The following is a 19496-nucleotide window of genomic DNA, read 5'->3' as shown; positions in this document are numbered from 1 at the left end:
CACCATCTGTCCACAATTTTAAGTCTGGAAAATTTGTTGGCACAAAAATATCCTGGAATGAAAGGTACCCATTTAAGCGCAGTGACAGCAGTGTGTATTACACATAAGTTACATTGCAAGAATTCAGCAAGGCTCCTTTGATAACACTTTGCAAACCCGCAATCTCGACCATCTAGGATGACAAAGGGTAGCAGATGCATGGGAACACCACAACTTGCACGATTCCTTCCAATCTACAGCCATTCTGATTTAGAACTATATCACTGTTCTTTCACTGTCCTGGGTCAAAATCCTGGAACTCCCTTTATAACAGCACTGCCAAGGTACCTACATCGGATGGGATGCAGCGGATCAAGAGCAATTAAGGATGGGCAACACACGCTGACCTTGTCAGCTATGTTTGCGTTCATTTAAAGAGTTAAAATAATCTCCATGATATATTCTCCTGAAAGTATGAAATTAAAATCTGCAGGACATCTGGGGTCGGGGAGACCAGGGCAAACAACTGTGTCCCTCCATAACAATCAAACCGAAGGATTGTGAAAAGTTAGTTGGGTGAATTCAATGCAAAACAGGTGGAGAAAGAAAATAAAGAGATGAAAAGGAAAATTTGGTTAAGAGAGAAAAAATAAAGAAAAAGACAATCATCTGTTTTCCTGTGGTGTCTGTGGTGAATGTATTGCTACTGCAATTCACCACTGTATTGTACTGTACTATGTTGATAGCTCTGCCTATGGCTCATCCCTCCGGGGTGGTATATAAACCTGTAGCCTGTAGGCAGCACTCAGTACAGAGCAGTCGCAGGCAGGCACAGATCAAGCTTATTAAAACCACTGTTCATTTCTACTAATCATCTTGTATGAATTGATGGCCGCATCAATGTCACACTTTAATTTATCTCAAAATGTAGCCACTCCATGCTGGAGGCACAGATTGCACTGGATTGGATAGCTCTCTTAGGTGTTTGCTCTTCTAGATAGTGTTTTCTACCTCTGGATTCTCCCCCCCCCCCCTCCCCCCCCCCCCCCCTTTTTCTGAAATGCACAGGAAATAGGGCAGATGCAATCCACTGCTGGCTGGATTCATGACAAATGAAGAAAGGTAGCAGAGGTTCAATTTGACCAGGTCTCATTTGTTAATGCCTTTGCCTCCCTTCCTATTTTTCAGTTACATTTATACCACTCTTGTTTTTTTAAAATTAAAACTTATTTTAATTAAGCTTTACAAGGTTAATATCCAATGTTTAATTGCTCAGGGCCACAATGACAATTAGTGAACTGAAACTGCACTGATTCTAAGGAGAAATTATGCAATCATTTGGAGACCTTTACTTAACAAATAATTAATTTAATCAATTATTTATATTTAATTAATTATCTGGAACCCAATCACTAGATATGTTTAGTTGGAAATTATACAATCAACTGGGTGACTGACGAATTAATGGACTCAATTTTCTCATAAAATCACTGAAGGGATTGAGCTTTGCAAACTCTAGGTAATGGAAAATATTTTAGTTCCATTTTTGTCCTATTCATGTTACATAGCATACAGTTGAATTTACAGTCTCCCTATTTTTATATTCAATACCCCTTGCAATAAATAATAGCTGATTAGCTTTCCGAATTACTTGCTGCACCTGAATAATAACCTTTTGCTATTCACAATTGAATTTATCTACCTGTGCTGGTAGAGTCCATTAAAAATACTTATGCCAGCAGAATTATTTAGTTTGGCAGAGTTCTAGGTTATTATAAATTGTAGAAACCAAAATGCAATGTGTAATAATACACAGAAACAAAATACGATTAAGCACTATATATACCCTCTGAGTCAGCATTACCAGTCTTTTCTATAAGCTGACACCATTTCCCCTTCTCTGATGGCTTTATCTTTAATGCCCATTATCAAATCATGTGATTGCATAACTCAGGAGTCATTTTATATCGCAATCTTGTATATGCTACCGGAGGTTTCTTACATCTTCCAGAAGGTGGACTGAGGTGAGACCAATTATAAACCAACAGGATCATTTATTTTAGATATAAATGTGGACTGTTTGCTGTGAATTTTAATATATTTTAACAAATAGCAAAGTATGCTTAAATATCACTTGTTGGGCTAAGTATATTTGACTGACAATTGGCAAGATTTTCCAGTCCCATCAGTGGTGTGCATCATGGCCGGTGTAACTGCCAAAAGTCTGTTTCTTGCCTGCATATAAAGAGTTTGCAATGTTCAGCTCCCGACTTTCATGGCGGGCCGGGCAGCCCACGCATTTGGATCAATTTGAAAATCAGGAAACTCAAGGGTGCTGATCAGAATCTCACAGGTGAGAAAGTGTGATTCACAACCGGATATGTGAGATACACGTGAAGAGCATCATTTCACTCGTGATTGAAATATGTTCAATATCTCTTGCAATAAATAATAACATTGATTAGCTTTCCTAATTACTTGCTGCACCTGCACACTAGCCTTTTGAGATTAAAACACAAGGGCATCTAGATAGCTCTGCAATCCCTTGTTAATTCATGTTTAATTTTTATTTTTCCTGTCCAAATGAACTTTCCCAAATAACACTGGGGTGGGATTCTCTGATAATGGGGCTAAGTGTTGAAGTCATAGTGAATGCCAGAGCAGTTTACGACGGCGTCATCTGGCCGCTAGGAGCAGCGATCCTGTGCCGCACAGGGGGCCAGCATGGCACTGGAGCGCTTCACGCAGCTCCAGCTGCTGATACATGCTCTAGTATGGGCAGCGTGGCTCCGCGCATATGCGTGGGTTGCCGTCCCGGTGCCGGCCCCCAGGCAACATGGCGGAATTAGCCCGCCCGATGATCGGTAGCCCCCGATCGCGGACCTGGCCACCGTGGAGACCCCCACCCCTCCGAGTCGGATCCCATCCCCCCCCACCAGGACGGCCTCCACAGTCAGAACACCAAGGTCTCACCGAGTAGGACCACACGCGAATAACGCCGGCAGGACTCGGCCGAACTGCAATGGTGGGAGATGAAGGTAATGCAACATGAATCTAAGGTCCCGGTTGAGGCCATACTCATGTGTGCGGAACTTAGCTATAAGTTTCTGCTCGTCAATTCTGCACTGTTGTGCGTCCTGAAGGCTGCCTTGGAGAACGCTTACCTGAACATCAGAGGCTGAATGCCCTTGACTGCTGAAGTGTTCCCTGACTGGAAGGAAACATTCCTGCCTGGTGATTGTTGCGTGATGTCAGTTCATGCGTTGTCACAGCATCTGCATGATCCAGGACCTTGGATTCATTTCGCATTACATTCACCCCCCCCACCATCTGGCCTGAGCTTGCTAAATCCTACCAACTGTCCTGGCTTGGGACAATTCACACCTCTTTAAACTGTGATTATCCCTCTATTCAGTTGCTCCATCTGCACCTGTAAAGACTTAATTACCTGCAAAGACTCGCATTCAAAGTATCACATTTCATCTTTGACTTTGTCTATATATATGTTTCTGGAACCCACCTCTTCATTCACCTGAGGAAGGAGCAGTGCTCCGAAAGCTAGTAATTCGAAACAAACCTGTTGGACTTTAACCTGATGTTGCAAGACTTCTTACTGTGCTCACCCCAGTCCAATGCCGGCATCTCCACATCACTTATTTTAAGGACATAGGACTCAGAACCTGGGGCCCATAGCTCCGACAGTTCTCTCAGTACCACTTCCATGATAATTGTGATTTTTCTGAGATTCTCCCTTCCTTCCAATTGCTGATTTGCAGCTATTTACTTATATCCTCGATAGTGAGGACGCATGCAAAATACCGATTCAATTCATCTGCCAACATCTTTACTTTTCATCCGCAATTAAACAGACTCAATTTCTTGAGGATCAACATCAATTTGTTAACTTAAAAAAATATATCTATAGAAACCCTTTCTATCTGATTTTATATTTACTGCTAGCTTTCTATTGTTATCTATTTTTTCCTCCCTTATCAACCTTTTGGTTATTCTTTGCTTTTTTTGTATTCTGTCCCATCTGACCTGCCACATATCTTTGTAGAATGATATGCTTTTTCTTTGTTTTGATGCCATCTTTATTTTTTTTTAGTTCATCACAGATGGTGGGTCATCCCCTTGATTCATTCTTTCTCATTGGGAATATATCTGTCTATTATGTATATTCTGAAACATCCCCTTACATGTATGCCATTGCGTCTCTATGTACGCCATTGCATCTCTATTGAACTATCCCTTAACCTAATTTGCCAGGTCAGTTTAGCTGGCTGTGGTTTCATGCCCTCATAATTGCCCTTATTTAAGTTTAAAGTACTAGTCTTGGGTCCACTCTTCTCTCCCTCAAACTGAAAATAAAATTCAATCATATCATGATCACTATTATCTAGGGTTGCCCTCACTATGAGGTTAATAATTAATCCTACGCTGGATAATACCAGGCTTAATATAGCCTGTTCTCTGGTTGATACCAGATTATGCTGGTCTAAGAAACTATCTCAAAAACATTCCATGAATTCTTCATCTAAGATGGCTTTGCCCATCAGATGTTCCCCATCTGCATCAAACGGTTCAACAGGCAGGAAATTATATCAATGGCAAAACAATAGGATCAAGTATTAGAGGGGGAAGAAGGCAAGGGAAGGAAAGCTGCACATGATGTTCCTTCAGAGGGGGTTGGAGTGTGGTGCGCTTGACGTTGGTCTGTTTGTAAAACTTCACCATCATTTTGGAGGTTGTTCCAAAGAAGCAGAACAAAAACAAGCTCTGAAAGATATTGGCAGAGAACTGCCAGGGCAGTGGGCAGATTTGACTCCTGCACTTGTGGGCTAATTGAACGGGTACACTACTAAGTTCTGCTTTTCAAATGGAGAAGAAGACATAGCTGAGACATGTTAGGAACAGACAAATGCCAATGGAGAGAATGTGATGCCTTAACTCCTGTTGTGCATTCTTGACCTGATTAGGGCCAGAGGTTTCCAAAGACCCTTTGTCCCTCTCCTGGGAAATCCTGAGTGTCAGAAGGAACCAACTGGAAGGGGCAATTGGCAAAAATGCACTTGCCTCATGGCCTTAAGACCTCTAAACCTTGTAGCTGGTAATTTAAGAGTTTTAAGGCCCACTTCCCCACAATTCTATCAAATATTAGTTCACGTTAGTGCTGTTGTGCAATCCAAAGGATATAGGCTGGCAATGCCCTTACTGAGGCTTCTCTCACCTGGCATAACTCAGTCAGATCCAAACCCCTGTTTCAAAGCTCTGTCATACCTCTGCTGTTTCAGGGCAGGAGCTAGGGTTAGTGGGATGCATGCACCACTGGTGATTCAGAAGGCTGTAATAGCACTCCAAGGGAATATGTGTTGATGTAATGCCAGAATGAAAGTAACCCACAATGACTCCCTAGTTAGCGACTGAAATATGACCATGACAGGTATGTGTTCATTCTTCTTTGGTGTTTCCGTTGGCGCGACCATGGATGCCTCATGTCTGGAGCAGGAAATGTTGCATTCATTCTCTCAATCAGGCAACGAAGGAAGAGACTGAGATGGCCCTGTCATCGCTAGGCTGGTCTGAGGTTAGAGCCTCACCCTGATCAACCGGAATCAGCGGAGCCCTCTCATGACTCAGAAGCTGAGGCTGACAGAGCCATTGAGTGGAGGCATCTGGCAATATCAAGGATGTACAGAAGATGCCCATCATACTTCCAGATGAACAAAGGACAGTGCTGTAGACGCCCTCGCATGCAACCTTTCTATTCTGGGAAAATAACTGCAAAATGGCATTTTGAGGGCAGAGTTGTGATGGTGCAGCCTCTTAACCATGTTGTCAATATTCCACTGTCTACAGCAGCATTTAAGAGGCAGGGCAGCACTGCTATCTTCAGTGTACTTGTGACAGTATGCCTGCAGTCTGGCAAGGCGTCACAGAGAGGACAATCATTACCCAGTGGTTCTCTTCTTCACGTTGGAGGTCAGTTCTGAATCCACACTACATTTTGTTCACAAAGGTAATCATTGAGGGAACTAGTGTTCAAGCCTCATTTCTAACTCTCATTAGTGAATGTGAGGCTAACCGTGAAAGCTTCAGGAGCATTATAGTCTCTTGTATCTGTCAAGCAATCATGCCATACCTCAATTTGGAGTCTTCCAGTGTCCCATGCTGCTTAGCTGTAGCATTTAGGGCCTGAAAGAAAATGATAACAGTCCATCTGGGCCTTAAGGACCTCATCATGGATAATAAAAATTGTATGCCAGGTGTACTTAGATACTTTCCCTGATCCCATTTGAGACCTCTGCATTTTCATTCCAACAGCCTGCCAAATGCACAGACAAACCAGGCACATCAATCCGATGGCAAGTTACACATTACTGTGTCAATTGACCATCTCAGAGCTGGCAGAGAGTCACAACTCTAGGTCACACAGTTTTAACCATCTATCAGGAATAATGAGGCTCAACGTCTGTCAGCTAGGCTCATAGTTGTAAATCATGGAGGTTGGAAGATGGAGACTAATTTTGGGTTGATGTTCAGATGTGGACATGAGATAACGCAGCAGGGAGACAGGAGCGTGAAAGAGGTCCTGAGTTTGGATCCATACGTGAAGCTCATGACATCGGGAAAGTACTTGGTGGCCACTTAAAGATACCCTGATTCCATGGGTGCCATCATTCAGTCCTGTAAGACCCATATTGAGTACTCTACAATGCAAAAGTGCCAGGAACTAAGTCAGCCTCCATGTTTGAAACTCATGAGGTAACATTATATGAACCTTTGAAGCAGGTCTCAGAAATGTCTTGGTGAACCACAACTTTGAAGGGAAGGTGGGGTTACAGGGATAGAGAGGAGGTGTGGGCTGAAATAGGGTGCTCTTTTGAAGAGCTGGTACATAATCCTTCTGCACTGTAGGGATTTTATTTTTTCTATTCCTCGAAGCAGTGGTTCCACTCATGTTGATATTGTGTATAGAATAGCCGGGCCCTGTAATGAGGTTATTCTGGATCTGATAGAGCAAAGGTAGATGATGGGACATCTGGGAGGAGCAGTGGGGGAGGGGACAGTGCTACTGGACTGAACACAATGTTTCATCAGATAGAAGAGACGTACACAATATAAGTGGAATAAGTCAAAATCTATTTACATTTGTGCAAATTCTTCACTGATTGTGTATTAATTTTTCTTACCTACAATTATACCTGGGTGTTTTCCCAGCAGCCATAGCATTTGTGGAGCCAGCCTGCTGTCTGTTGCAGCATGTTGTCTGTGATGACCTTGGCGGGTATCCTCTGGAAGGCCTCGGCCTGCTTTGGATCTCCTGCTGAGGAGCTGCAGATGATAGGGTCACAGGCATTGACCTCACATTGACCTCAGTGCTCCAGCATGCCAGCACAATGACATGAGACTAAATGCCAACAGACTCCTCCATTGTCCGTTGTAATCTGGTGACGGTATCCGACGACTCTGCCTAATGTTCCGGTGTCTCTTTTTGTAGCTCTAATATTTGTGTTCAGGTTAAATCCACAGGTTCATCTTCTAACTCAGACTCCACAGGAGACTGACCTCCAGAGTCTAAGAAAGGTGGTAATCCTGGATGTCCCTGACTCAATCCATGCTGTGCTCACCAGATTGTAACCCTGAGCCTGCTTTACACTAGGTCCACTGATGTGTGTGTCTCTGTGGAGACACACACATCACTGGAGGATGTGGGTGAGCACTATGATGGGTTTACATCTAGTAGGTCCTCAGGATCTGCATCCAAGGTGGTGTGGGGCTGATGAACTTGTTGCCACAGGGCCTCTTCCTTTTGCTGCTGGTATCGGTCAAGAAGAGATGATTTGTGATGGCTGCATCGTCAACAACAACACAGCACTCAGCTTGATTGGGTTAATAATGAGCTGGTGATGGGTCCTCACTGGCTAGGGAGACGCTGGTTTCATTCTCGGTGCTGGCACACCCCTGGTCCCCACTGGCCAGCTCTGTCGCCTGCTCTTCATGCTGGGTGTGGGTCTTGAGCTTGAACATCTGTCTTCTGGGGTCTCTCCTTTTAGTTGTAGGTGATCACCTACTACATATGTACAGATGAACAGACTGTGAACAGGACAGATGCCAAGGCAGATGATAACGGTGCCTGCCTTCCATGTGTGCTGAGTGAACCTGTGTAGGGGCCGATGACATGAGATGTACAAGAATGTCAAAGTGTGTGTGAGAGAGTTGCTGGTGACGTACTTTTTGCTGCGTAAGATCACTGTGAACTGTAACCCTACAGTTACAGGGCAGGGTTACAGGGATCTCACAACCTGATGGGCTTGTGAGAGCAGAGATTGAGGAGAAGGTTGCCGTACCCTGCTGGAATAGTGAGATCATTCATCCTCTTCCTACACTGGATGCCGCTCTTCTGAGGTGCATTGGCGCTGACCACCTTGGTGATCTGCTCCCAAGCTGGCATGGTAAGGTCGGTGAACCTCATTCTCGCACCATAGGGGTAAAACATGTCCCAACATGCCTCCACAGCATCCAGAAGTGCCCAAATCCATTGTGACTGAATTTGGGGTAGTAGGTTTCTTACTCTCACCTCATCCAGTCCTGGACTGCAGAGAGCAAATAATGTACGCGAGTGGGGTTTAAATATGCGGTGTAATTCTCCCAAAGGGAGACAACCAGCCGGCGCCGGAGTGAAACCCAGAGTGTTTCACTCTGGCGTCGGAGGCCGCTCCTTGCCCCCTATTCCCCCCTCCCCCTGAGGGGTTGGAGCGGCAGCGCGTGAATTCCGGGCGCCGGGCCTTGACGCTTGCATCAAAGCGGCGCGCCAGGAATGACGTGGCCGGCGGCGCCTAAGTGACGACAGTCGCGCATGTGCAGGTTGACCGGCGCCAACCCGCGCATGCGCGGTTGCCATCTTCCCCTCCGCTGCCCCGCAAGACATGGCGGCTTGATCTTGCGGGGCGGTGGAGGGAAAAGAGTGCGTCTTTTAGAGACGCCGGCCCGACGATCGGTGTGCACCGATCACGGGCCAGACATCTCCTGAGCACGCCCGTGGTGCTCGATCCTCCCTCCACCCCCCACAGGCCCCACACACACCGTTCGCGCACTTTTCACGCCGGCAGCGACCAGGTGTGGTTGGCGCCGGCGTGAACCGGTCGGGTTTGGCAGGCCGCTCGGCCAATCCGGGCCGGAGAATCACCGGTCGCCGTGAGAAATGGCGAGCGGCGATTCTCCGAGCGGCCTGTCGCAAAACGCGACACGCCATGTTGGGGGGTGGGAGAATCGCAGGGGGTGCCAGGGCGGCGTGACGTGATTCGCCCGGCCCTTCCGCGATTCTCCCACCCGGCGTGGGTGCGGAGAATCGTGCCCATGGTGTCCAGAAAAATGATCTGATGAGGTCTCAGCAGGGCTGAAAATTCCAGCCCACCTTGCCACGAGATAAATATGCTTAATGTTCATGCATACATAACGCGCTGAAAAGCGAACAATCTGGCATGGAAACCCGTCACACCAGTTGGCAGGAAACATGCCACTTTTAAAATTCCACCCTAACATTTCTCTGCATCTCACCATTACCAACACATAATTAGGAAACAGTTTTCCTTGTTATGATTCAATTAATGCCCAAACTTCCAGAGATTGTCTTTTCTTAGCCTGATAAGAAGTCAAAGACATCTTGTGGTGTAGTGGATAGTGTCCCTGTCTCTCAGCCAGAAGCTCCGGGTCACAGATCCATTCCATGATTTGGCCAGAGGAGGTGTGTTAATAACACAACCAAACAATTGCCAACTTGTTAATCTGTCCGACATACACCAAATACAGACAGTAAGAGTGGGAGAAATAATTGGTCAGCCATGTCATGGAACGAAATTGGAGCATCTATCATCACTATTCACAGCTCCAGGCTTTTACATGCGACAACATAAGTGTGTATTGCCACAGCCGCTTGATCCTCTTGTGTAGGGGTGTTTGGCTTATTTGGCTGGACGGTTGGTATGGATCTCCGTTCCGGCTGGATTGAACTCCTTGTGTTCCTATGACGTCTGCACATATTTACGTGTGTCACATTTTAAAGTTTTTGACTGCTTGGCCTGGAAGGGATTCTGTTTTCTGGACCTGCCTAATTGCCCTATTGTGATTAACTTTGTCACGCGGTGGGTCAGATCTTGGGGCAGAGAACTCAAGAAAAAAGAAGTCAAAGACCCGATGGTTGATTCTGCATCAGCCTTCCATGTTTGTCAATTGTTTAATTGAATTAATATTAAACCTACTCAGAATTCTCCTAGATCTGAGCTTTGAAACCTAACCCCAACTGAGCACACATAAGTTAAGCCATTCCAATAAATTACATGGAGAAGTTTAATCAAATTTCTTAATGCCCTGCTGTCATCTCTGACTGATGTTATATATGAAAATGAAGATGCTTGGACTTAATCTAATCAGAATTCCTGTAAACAGTAAATTTAATCCCTGATAAATTAATTTAACCTATTAGCAATGAAGACATAAATATAGATTTCCTAAAGTGCAGTAGGAAGGTATTTTGCCGATCGGGTCTGCACCGACCCTCTGATAGAGCACCCTACGGAGGCCCCCTGCCCTGGCCTATTCCTGTAACCCTGTAACCACCTAAACTGCACACCTTCGGATAATATGGGCCAATTTAGCATGGTCACTCCACCTAACTTGCATGTCTTTGGACTGTGAGAGAAACATGTGCAGACACGGAGAGGAAGTGCAAACTCCATGCAGTCTCCCAAGGTCATAATTGAACCCAGGTCCCTGGCATGGTGAGGCACCGCTGTGCCACTGTGTTGTCGTTTACCACCGTGCCCCCCTGTTTCATCCAGAATCCCTTCTCGGCCAAGCAGTCAAAACCTTTTGAAGTGCGACACACATAAATATGTGTCGACATCATAGGAACACAAGGAGTTGAATTTTGCTAAGAAGAATAACAGTTTCTGAATAATACACCGATATCAATGTGTTGATCATCTAGCAACAAACAAAAAAGAATAGCCTGTGAATTGTGAATCATAACAAGTTGCTGGACAATTAATGCTAATTTGTTATTAGCTTTGCAAAAACAACATCTTGCCCTTAACCTTCTTGTCATTAAGTTGCATATTAATTTCCCATTTAAATACACCGCAGGAAGTTAAGTTGAACAATTAACAGTTAGTACCCTTTTGCGAAGTGTTAATCATTCAAGATTTTCAATTAACCTCTTCTGCCCGGAAAGTGAAAAATGATAAGATGTCAAAGCTCATTTTTTTCAGGTTGTGAATTTATTTATGAGATCAAACTTACCATTCTGTCTCTTTTTATCCCTCTCTTAACCAATTTTTCTTTCCTTCTGATTCGTTTTTCTTCATAGTCTTTTTTTCCATTCTGTCATGGGATGTAGGTATCGCTGGATAGACCAGCATTTATTGCCCATCCCTAATTGCCCTTGAGAAGGTGATTGTAATCTGCCCTCTTGAACCGCTGCAGTCCATGTGGACTGTTCGGAAAGGAGTTCCAGGATTTTGACCCAGTGACAGTGAAGGAACAGCAATATATTTCCAAATCAGGAGGAGGAGAAATTGAATATGGTGGTTTGCTGCCCTTGACCTTCTGGGTAGTAGAGGTCATGAGTTTGGAAGGTGCTGTCAAAGAAGCCTTGGTAAATTTCTGCATTGCATTTAGTAGATAGTACACACCGCACACTGCTGCCACTGTGTGTTGGCGGCGGAGGCAGTAAATGTTTACTGAGGATAGGGTAATGATCGAGCGGGCTGCTTTGTCCTGGACAGTGTCAAGCTTCTTGAGTGTTGTTGGTGCTGTACTCATCCAGGAAAGTGGAAAGTATTCTATCACACTCCTGCCGTATCTTTCGATGGTGAACAGACTTTGGGAAGCCAGGCAATGAACAGTCTTTGGGAGGTCAGGTGTTACGTGCCTAGAATTCTCAAACTCTGACCTGCATTTGTAGCCACACAAGTTATATGTATTGTCCAGTTCAGTCTCTGGTCAAAAACCCTGTTTACCTCTTAATCCTCAAATCTAATTTATTAATGAGAACCACTGCTTGTCCCATTAACCTCATTTGACCATTGTCAGCTTGCACTTTCAGTATCGTTGTGGCCAAAAATTGTTAAAACCCAAATATGCATCAATAAGTCCAACAAACTGGAAAGCTGTGAGATCTCTCACAACCTAAATCTGGTCCAATGTAATTCATTTCTTGAACTGCAAAAGTTAGGGAATGCTGTGGAGAGTAAAATAGAACAGAGACTTAAGGGAAGAAATAAACAAATCTGTTTAAATAAAGAGGCTGATGTTCTTGTTTCTCTTGCACCTGTTGTTAGTGACGTGAACCATACCTGAGGTGTGCACCACCTGACATGACATAAATTTGCCTGTATTTGTGGACACCAGTCATCAACTTAGCCCCAACAAACCTTCGGTGCAGACCCAGCCTTGACAAAGCCTTTGAAGGTGAAACCACTGGCATGAGGGTGGCACTGTGGTACAATGGTTAGCACTGCTGCCTCACAGCACCAGGGACCTGGGTTCAATTCCAACCTTGAGTGACTACCTGTGTGGAGTTTGTACATTCTCTCTATGTATGCGTGGATTTCCTCCAGATGCTCTGGTTTCCTCCTATAGTCCAAAGATGTGCAATTTAGGTGGATTGGCCATGCTAAATTGCCCCATAGTATCCAAAAAGTTAGGTGGGCTTACAGGGATAGGGCGACGGTGTGGGCCTAGGTATGGTGCTTCTTTGGAGGGTCGGTGCAGACACGATAGGCTGAATGGCCTCCTCGTGCACTGTAGGGACACCATGAGGGCTTTAAGGCTGGGCTTTAAAACAACAGCCAGAAGGCCTATGCACCAATCACTGCCCTACTGCCGAGGAAAGTAACCCAAGTTACTGGATCCTTTGCTCATTGTTTGTCTTTGATCATTTTATACACACCATTACTCTGCCCCACCCAACACCCTCACCCCCTCCACCACCACCCCTACCCCCAGAATGGCTTTTAAATCCCAGGTGGGATCCTCTTGGCATGGATCTCCACTCCTTTTCTTCTTGTGTATGCTTATGAAGGAGCATTGATCACGTTCATTAGACAGGCATTCAGCCAGAATTTTATTTTAAATTACTTTTCCTGGTTTGTTTTCAGTTCAGGGTGAGTATTGTAATTGTCAAGAAATGCCTGACACTTCTGTCGCTACTATCAACAGTGGTCTCAGTATCCCAGTGCATGGGCAACCAATCTGTCAAGAAACATAGAAATTTGCCTCTGCTGGCTGTTAGTCTAAGGGTTAGTTGTAATTGTATAACATCTCTGACATGTAACTTAGTATTCCGTGTTACATATAACTTGAGCAAATTATCAATATTCTGTTATATAGAAAAGAAGATATCTCCTGCTGCCATCAAAGAGATAAAAGGTTTGACAAATACATCTACATATACAAGCACAACATACCTGTATAGAATGAGTTACCTGTAAGAATGAACTACGTGAATGAAACAATGTTTAAATAAATTCTGCTTTGAGGTTAATGAACACTTCATAAATAATAAAATAGGTTTGTGAAAATTGTTTTAAAACAATAGTTATTCAAATTACCATTCTGAATTGCTAATTAACACAATCTCATCATACTAGATGCACATTATTTTCATAACTATTCTGAATTGCTAATTAGCACTAGATTCATGTTATTTTCATAATTTTGCCTGCTAGGGACATCTTAAAACTGTCTAAAGCATAATTAACAAACATGTATTTCAAATATAGGAAAGGGTTAGGGAAACCATTGTAAACAGAGTGAGAAATTGCATTAATACATTTATTAATAAAATGTTGCATGATCCAAGGTGTTATGGGCCAGGGTTTAGAGAACCCCAAAGTGTATCATGGAGTTCACTTGACCCACAACTTTTAATAGATTGTGGTTATGGGGAGCACACGGGCCTAATTTACAGGAGTCGTGCAACAGAGAGCTGAAGTACTTTTAAATTAAAACAACGTTTATTTATGAAACCAGTTAACAATTTATAAACCCACAGTAAACATCTTAACAACAATCAACACCAATCATCCCCACAGATACAATATTCTATAAGTAACTCTTGATCTTTCCTTGCAACATCCATAAGACAAAAGACCCTTTTTAAACACAGAGATCAGGTTTAAATTCTCTACTGAGAGCAGTTATCACTTTGATGTCACCCAAATGATCTGCAGCCAGTCTTTAGATTGCAGTGAGATCCTTATACAGCCACTTGCTTTTCCTGTAGCTATCCAGCTCTTAAAAGAAAACTAAAAACCCACAGACACACACCAGCTTTTTCAAAGTGAAAGACAGCCAGCCCAGCTCCACCCACACTCTGACATCACTGCAGCTATTTGATAAATATCCATTTCTTAAAGGTACATCCACAACAGCTATTTAATAATCACCCATTTCTTAAAGGTATTCGCACATGACAAAGGTATTAAATTAAGATTTTTCAAACCATGTTCTCTTGGAAGTACTATGTTAAGATTGGTCTAATAATAGCCGGTGCATTAAGAAACAAACACTTTTTGAGTCCTGTGAGTCAGGCTGCTAAAGATTTCAGAGAGGAAGATATCCTTCCAGATGCATCATCACTGACAATACATTTATTTGCATTTCTCATTTCATTTATGAATGTTACTTTTATAAATATTTTTTAGATTGGAAATAAATTGAAGAATTGTTCTGTATGCTGCAATGGTGTTAATGTTTAATTAAATGTTTTATTAAAATATTTTTGACCATTTTTTCTGTTGTTATCCTCAGTTAAAAAGAAGCACGTTGACAAGGCGGGTAAAAGTATGTGCTCAACATTCTATTCTTCTCAGATAAACATGTGAAAAATATATTTAAATGTACTCTGCACTTGGTCGATGGGTTGTTTCTGCTGGGTGAGTCTCAACTGCAACCCATGTCAAGGGGCCATCTTAGAATGGCTCTTGGACTATCCCAGAATGACTCAATTACCTTCCTCCATGGTGCAATTTCACTTAATAGCGAGCTCCTTGGAAAGGCCGCAGAACCTACCAGTGCCTGAGTTATTCAATCCTGAATGCAATTACAGTCTTTGGAAACACTCCTTGGCTTCCATGAAATTAATTTAAACGTTCCTGCCAGGCTATTTACAAAAGGTTCCAGTTTGTAGGATATAATGAATATTTGACTAGCTGGATTGCAAATTGACTTAGCAATTTTAACACAAGGGTAATAAATAGAAAAAAACCATCTAAATTAGAGACTAAGGGCGCGATTCTCCACTCCCCATGCCGGGTGGGAGAATCGCGAGAGGGTCCCGTGACTAATTTCACGACCCCCTGGTGCCACCCGCGATTCTCCCACCTCCCCGCTCGGAAGAATCGGCGCTCGCCGTTTTTCACGGCGACCGCCGATTCTCCGACCCAGATGGGCCGAGCGGCCTTCCGTTCGCGACCATTTCACGATGGCGGCAACTACACCTGGTCGCTGCTGTTGTGAAAACTCCGTGAGATTGCACTTTGAGGCTTGTAGGGGGCCTGGTGGGGAATGAGCACCACGACTGTGCTCGGGAGGGGACAGGCCCGCGATCGGTGCCCACCGATCGTCGGGCCGGCGTCTCAATCGGATGCACTATTTCCCCTCCGCCCCCCCCGCAAGATCAAGCCGCCACATCTTGCTGACGGCTGAGGGGAAAGACGGCCACCGTGCATACGTGGATTCGGGCTGTCAGCCGTCGTGACGTCAGCCGCGCATGCGCGGGTTGGAGCCGGCCAACCTGCGCATGCGCGGCTGACATCACATAGGCACCGCCGTCGCGTCACTCTCAGTGCGCCGCCCGGTGGCCGAGAGTTACGGAGCGTTGCTCCTAGCCCCGTCAGGAGGGGGGAATATGGGGCGAGGAGCGGCCTCCGAGGCCATCGTGAAACTCGGCCCTCCCGATTTTTCCCGGGAGCGGAGAATTCTGCCCTAAGCATTTGATAAAGTGCCAATGCTAGCAAGTGGTCCCCTAGCCAAATCACAATAGTACCCCTTTGATTTTTATTTCTTCAGTTTGTATGGTGCCTCTGAGGAGCTCTTGCAAGCAAAAGCTGGTTTCTCTGAACAAGTCATTGACCATTCCCTTAATTTGAAAGACATATTTTTCTCCACTGTGCCAATGTACTTCCACCAACAAATTGAGTATCCAGATTTTGGAGTCTAACTATCTGCAGAGTACCAGAAACTCTTACTCGGGAATACTCTAGAAAAGAGAGAAGAATTGAACGGTGAAGGGTTTTGGTAGAATAGGAGAAATGTGTCAGAAGGGTACGTAACCCGAAACACAGATTTGTATTAATTGACTGAAGAAACTGCTAGAATTTCTTTATCGGCAGTGAATTGTTGTGTTTTGGAATGGACTACCTGAAAGGGTGATGGATGTAGACTATGATTTTTGAAGGGAATTTGAAACACATGAAGAGGAAATGTTTACAGGACTCTAGGGCAAGAGCAGACGAGTGGAAATTAATTTCATAATGATGTGATCTGAATTTCTGAGTGTGGTTCTCATGGTTTTTCCATTCATTAGAAATTTTGGACACTGTGCATTCGTTTTTTAGGTAGTACGGTAATAAATTTAGACTCCAAATGTCTTAAATCAATCATATGAAGCTTGTAAATTAGTATTGCTGATTGATTGTAAATTATTTTCAAAAAACATAATCATATTGGGCAAGAACAGTGTAAAATATTATAAAGTGAGGTGAAACAACACACAGCTTTGTGCATGTTAAAAGCTGCTACTATCTTTTAAAACAGATAGATTTTGGTGAAGGTTTTGAAGGTGGGATGACAGGTTGCATGGTGGATAGACCTAAGTAAATTGGTCGAAAATGTGCGGCTGAAATAGTTGTACATTGCGTATTCTTCGACAGATGAAGAAAAGACAAAAGTATGCCAGAATTGAAAGAGCAGAACAGGATTACAGGAACTATAGAGCTGAATGAGGTCATAGAATAAGGACAGGGGAAAAACAATGTAGATGAGAACAAAGAATTGCCCAAACCTTCAAGACCATTTAAACAATAATATAAGTATCAAAGAAATGTATTCAAATTAGTATATCACAATGCAACCAACAGAACAAATAGAATACTTCGCACTACTAAATAAAGTGGATGGAGCATTACATTGCACTGCAGGATCTTTATTGCTCGGTATAATATTGAAGGTCAATAGAAAATGGTCCTGAGTAATTCAACATTTTCTGCTTTCTTTAAACATATTTTATTTTCTTTCCATAGAACCAGTGGAAGTTTCAACCACAAAACACAAAACATCCAAAGTCGCAACAGGTAAATTCTGCACAACCAGAATGTCTTGTTTTCTGGTGCGAATTAAAATACAATTATGCCATCTACTGGTCATAATCATTGGGAGAAATATAAAATTGGTAATTTCTCTTAAATTACCAATGTATTTCTTGAAGAATATGTATTATCAATAAAGGCAAAATCTAATAAGTATGTAAGCTGCATTTACAGACCAGAAAAGATATAAGTTTTAATAAAGTAATTATTTATTTTGTTTTGTTTATGACAGTGAAAGAAAAGAAGCAAAGTGAGTAAACGTTTTCATGTTACATTTGCATTTATGTGGAAAATTTAATTTACCTTTTTTGAAGTGTCAAATGAAGGAAATTATTGTCTTCTAATTATATTTGCATTTATTTTGCATTCTCAAAGTGAGGAATAATTAGGTTGCGCAATAGAGAATTTCAAGTTTGAAATAAGGCTGTTCTAAAGTTTTGCAAATCGACTGGTACAGTTTACTGCAAGTAGAATTTAGAGATTTCTTAATGTGTCTTCATTCTTTATAAACTGTATAAATGGCTCACGTTCCTACCACTGGGCTAGAGGTCCTGCGTTCAAGTCTCACTTCCCACATGAACAACATGGCCAAACAAATTGATTATCAGCCTGTAAATCTTTCCAGTATGCTTGTTGGCAAATGGCAACCGCTGGAGAGTTTCTTGGTCAGCTATGCTGCAGAGGGTAATGTCAAACCACTGGAGCACTTGGCCAAGCATCATCATATAACAATCCATTGGAATTCCATGCTTGCCAGGAAATTATTGCCTTCTAATTATATTTGCATTTACTCTGGGGGAATGGAAATCTGTCAGAATAAAATGTTCACTACTAAAACATGTTCCACCTGATACACGTGAAATCTCTGTCACATTAATCTTCACAACCGGCCCGACTGCACCCCCACCCCCAATCCGTGGTCCAAGATTAAAAGCCCCTGATGCAGACCCTGTTCAGAGGATGGGTGTGAGTGCGTTGTCAGCAGAAAGACAGGGTGGGCAGTGTTGAGCTGACGGACACAGCCTCGTCCTGGAAATGAGATCCTCCCTGGTCCTCTGGACATTCCAGACCCTTGCCGCCACCTGTCCTCTACCCTCCAGTTCCTTCTCTGGCTCATCCTCCAGTCCCTCCTCTTCCTCAGACGAGGCCACGTGAACCTGTGCCTACTCCTCAACGTTGCCCCGCTGCAGTGCCATAACCCAGACGGCCCAGCAGATCACCACAAAGCGGGAGATCCTCTGGGGGTGTACTGCAGGACACCACCAGAGAGGTCCAGGCAGCAGAACTTCATTTTCAGCAGCCTGATGTACCGCTCAATGACAGCTCCTGTGGAAATGTGTGCCTCATTATGGTGGATGTCCGTCTCGGTCTCATGCACCTGTGCCAGCATCATCATCTATGTCCTCAGTGGGTAACCGTTGTCCCACTCGAGCCAACCCATCATCCTGGGGCAGTCCTCGAAAACACCAGGGATCTCGGAGTGCCCCAGGATACCGCTTTCTTGCTCGGTCCCAGTGTAGCAGGCACAAATGTGCACGATCTTTAGGCGGTGGCTGCATACAATCTAGATGTGTAACATGTGGGAATTATTGCCAAGTATCTCAATCAGACCATGATGCCTGAACACTGTGGGAGGCAACACCACGGATGCAGTGGCTAACATCCGAACACCCATGGGCTAAGCCTCAGCACCGGGGACATTTCTATGACTAGGTGATGGGTGTATGCACGAGGGGACCAGCGCCCGGTTCAGGTAATGTTACATTTGGGTGTCTCGGGTCCGGTGAGCAGGGCCCCCCACTGCAGATGGGGGTGTGGGCAGAGCATGCCAGGTGGAAGAATCAATGGGGGGGACTGGAGAGTCCCGGGGTGGAGGACACCACTGGTTGTCAGTCTCACACCCTCTCCCAATTCCTGACAGGTATTAAACGATATCTTAGACCCCATGGAAGCAACCCTAATGGTGCTACTGGCAGGCCAAGCGGCAGACACCCGCGAAGATGGCAGCAGCAGTGTTGATAGAGGCTCAAGGCAACGACCCATGTGTAGGGCCTCACCCCACATCCAGAGGGCCAAGCCGCCCATTAGGCCAGGGAAAGCCCCAGAGGGGGAGGCCGACAACACCCCAAGGAGCATGGGCATCGC

At 44.2% G+C, this 19496-nt stretch overlaps 1 protein-coding gene across 3 annotated transcripts in view; it reads left to right on the top strand.

Annotated features, from left to right (window-relative positions):
* Nucleotides 1-17601, top strand: part of trdn (triadin) — a 289756-nt gene extending 272155 nt beyond the window's left edge. For 2 of the 3 annotated variants that reach the window (XM_038799725.1, XM_038799723.1), the window contains 3 exons: nucleotides 13372-13410; nucleotides 14794-14826; nucleotides 17286-17336. The gene's annotated coding sequence lies outside the window, so the exon portion shown is untranslated. Of the gene's footprint in view, nucleotides 1-13371; nucleotides 13411-14793; nucleotides 14827-17285; nucleotides 17337-17583 lie in introns of those variants that run through there. The other variant, XM_038799724.1, reaches the window with a different exon arrangement.
* The last annotated feature ends 1895 nt before the right edge of the window (nucleotides 17602-19496 follow it).

The sequence above is a fragment of the Scyliorhinus canicula genome, chromosome 6 (genome assembly GCF_902713615.1).
Source record: "Scyliorhinus canicula chromosome 6, sScyCan1.1, whole genome shotgun sequence".
Lineage (NCBI taxonomy): Eukaryota > Metazoa > Chordata > Chondrichthyes > Carcharhiniformes > Scyliorhinidae > Scyliorhinus > Scyliorhinus canicula.
This window is presented reverse-complemented; position numbering and strand designations above follow the sequence as displayed.